Source organism: Haemaphysalis longicornis, unplaced genomic scaffold, assembly GCF_048455015.1.
Source record: "Haemaphysalis longicornis isolate Haplotype H1 unplaced genomic scaffold, Haemaphysalis longicornis Haplotype H1 scaffold_7, whole genome shotgun sequence".
Lineage (NCBI taxonomy): Eukaryota > Metazoa > Arthropoda > Arachnida > Ixodida > Ixodidae > Haemaphysalis > Haemaphysalis longicornis.
In genome coordinates, this window is record NW_027526422.1 from 102712360 (window position 1) to 102715971 (window position 3612).

Genomic DNA, 3612 nt, shown 5'->3' on the forward strand with positions numbered 1-3612 from the left:
AGAGAAGTGCGGCAGCCCGCTTGGATCAACTGGTTGATATCCTACATAGGAATTCTGTGTGGTCCCGTTGCCGAGTTTTTAGGAGACTCTGTTCCCACTTTTGACAGCCAGGAAATTTATCTCTGTACTTTACATCTATGGGGACAGAAACGACGGCTGCGGCACCGTTCCAAAGAACATTGCTAGAAATAAAAACTATGCAGCATCGATTATCATCATTTATAGGAATTTATCCTACGAAGTAGGGAGTAAAATTTCAAGGATTTTGGTAGATAACAGCGAAAACAGGGCCGAAATGTTTAATGCGACCTTTCAAGTTGTTTCTCGAGGATTTTGCGAGATGCAGTAGGCGGGAACGGAACTGTATATGTTTTTTGCCCAGGGTTACAGTTACACAACAACAAAGTAACTTTTATGACGGTGGCAATACTTTCTTCTTTTAGGCAGCGCCCCTTCATCAAAATATCGAAGTAACCTAAATAATGGGGGGTTCTGTTGTTAATTTGAAAATAATTACCAAGGGCTAGATATGTGTCCCCGTGCTCTAACTCCAAAACGGAGACTACCGACCGCGCAACAAAACGCACATCTTCTTCACAGCAGTCATCCAGTTGCGGAAGTGCACAAGACAGGCAGTTATTGTAGCATGTTTCATGCCTGTTGGAATAATTGAAGTGGAATTCGTGGGGTGAACTTTTCGAAGTCGAGGTCTCCTTCGCATTGAAGCTTCGATTTAACGCGAGGGCATCCGTGCGCACCACAAAACGCACTGTAGAGAATTCAACATTTCTTACACTCGCGTTTTGAAGAGGACGTATGTACGGTTGTGCAATTTTGACCCATTCGAAGCACTTTGAACTTTCAGAGAGGTACACGGACACCCAAAATTAGACACAAAAATGAAGGAAGCTGACACTAACGCGTAAGACTTGAAGGTATCGAAGTAGCACGCAACTTTGACTACCTTTACAGTGGTTTAACTCCACAATTGCCGCCAATTTGTTTCTTCTTCGCGGCCGGAACGACCTTTACTCGACCATTGTTTCTCTTCCTCCATTTTGGTTTTGAAGTGATAATCAATGGAAATCACCTCGGAGGGGCGTGCGCTATGACCTTTATTTCTCATTCCGAGCAAGTTTTGCCATGATTACGGCGAACGCTAGAAATCTTTGCTTTGGTCAGCCTTGGCCAATCTCCCTAAGTGGGTATGCCTTGCTTAATAAACGTGCGCCAGGGTCGTTGGGCGGTTGCCCCGGGGCAAGCCACACGAGGGCCCGGCACTTTCTTGTCTGTTACTGCCGGACGGTCACCGCGAGGCACGTTCGCTCAGATATTCCTTGATATCTTTAACTGAGGACACCGACATTTACAAAATTGCCTAAAAGGTTTCGCTTTTAAAAGACCCCATCGTTTAATGACGGCCGACGATGGTTGAACGCAAAGCTTTCTGAGTGCAAAATCAAATGACGAAGAGGCAAAGTCAAAACCGCCGCTATCAGAAGTCGAAACTGCGCTTGAGTCAAAGTCAAAGCTAAACGGCTCAAAGTCCTAACCGTTTGCGAGTCAAAATCCGAACGCAGACTTTAACCTGGGGTCTCTCACGAGAAAAGTTCATACTCAACCATCGTCGTCGTTAGACGGAGGGCTGCATAATTTTCTATTAATCTTTCAGAGGAGTCTTTACGTATCTCCAGCGTTCAAAGTGATGGTATATCTAACAACTGAAGATGGATGAAGTTACATGAACCGATCTTTATATAGTGCAGGCCGGAATTTTATGTATGTCTGCCATATAAACATAGACAAAGCGACACCAGACACTCCCTTTCGCTTTTTCTGTATTTAAGTACAGAAAGGGTCAAAGTTGGGCCGGGGCACTCTATATACGTTTCCCCGCAGTTTCGCTTTACCACAAGAAGTGCTGCACGGCGCACGTGCCTTAAGTTACAAAGTCTGGTGGCTGCGTTTTAGAAGAAAGCTTCAGAGACTCAGACGTGTTTTGAGCTGTTGCTGCTACGCGAAGAATGCCCTGTTGTGCTCATGTGCGCTAAGAGCACAAGCGCATCTCTTACAAGGTATGATTAGGGGACTACACCGCAGCTTGCACACGGACAAAAGGGAGGAGAACTGGAGTTCTGGGACCAAAGGTTTATTGAAAGAAATACACACAAATATATTTCCACAGTACCCACACTATACTGCTTGTTTATCAGCGGTGCATGCGTAGGAAGTTTAATTCCTTCTTTGACAGTGCCACGGACGGTGAGCTGACACACGCCAGTCCCAACCGGTTAATGAGTTCAGCTTCTATGACCTCTCTTGCGATATAATCAGAGCATTTTTTTACCACAGCTGTTTTGTCGAAGCAAGGCACACATCGACACGTGGAGCAGTGCTGGGCTAGAAACCCATCGCTCGTATTCCTTTTTAGTGTGTTATTACTTTGTTCCCATGTTCCCTGAACCTATCATTTAAACATCTTCCGGTCTGGCCAACGTAAACTTTATTGCAACGAAGTGGAATTTTATAGACAACCAATTCTACGGATTCAACATAGGCCGTCCTGTGCTTCGTGCCTCAGCTTTTTTCCCAAATGACCTCTGGGTCACTCATTCTGCACTGCTCCAAAAGCTTGTTTGGGACAGAAAACACGACTCTCACGTCTGAGAGTTGGGCCACTTCCTTCAACTTGCGGGATAGCCGGTGCATGTAAGGGATTACCGCTACCTTTTGCCTGCTCGTCATAGACTCTGCGCAAGGCTGAGCCTTCGCACGCAGTCTTCCAAGTACGCCCTCCGCAACAGAGGTGAGCAGAGAAGCAGGGCATACAGCGCTCTGCAGGCGTTCCACCGGGCCGTAAAAGCCTGTGGCGGTAAGGTGCAGGCAGGATTTCTGCACGCCTGCAGAGCGCTGGCTACCCTGCTTCTCCGCTCACCTCCGTTGAGGAGGGAGTACTTGGAAGACTGCGTGCGAAGGCTCAGCCTTGCGCACAGTCTATGACGAGCAGGCAAAAGGTAGCGGTAATCCCTACATGCACCGGCTATCCCGCAACTTGAAAAAAAGTGGCCGAACGCGCAGACGTGAGAGTCATGTTCTCTGCCGCAAACAAGCTTTTGAAGCTGTGCAGAATGAGTGACCCAGAGGTCATTTGGGAAAAGAGCTGCGGCACGAAGCACAGGACGGCCTATGTTGAATCCGTAGAATTGGTTGTCTATAAAATTCCACTTCGTTGCAATAAAGTTTACGTTGGCCAGACCGGAAGATGTTTAAATGATAGGTTCAGGGAACATGGGAACAAAGTTAATAACACACTAAAAAGGAATACGAGCGATGGGTTTCTAGCCCAGCACTGCTCCACGTGCGGATGTGTGTCTGTATTCGACAAAACAGTTGTGGCAAAAAATTCTCTTACCGTATCGTACGAGGGATCATAGAAGCAAAACTGATTGACACGTTGGGACTGGCATGTGTCAGCTCACCATCCGTAGCACTGTCAAAGAAGGAATTAAACTTCCCACGCATGCGCTGCTGATAATCAAGCAGTATAGTTTGGCGGTTGCGCATATATATGTGTGTGTATTTCTTTCAATCAACTGTTGGTCCCACCGCTAG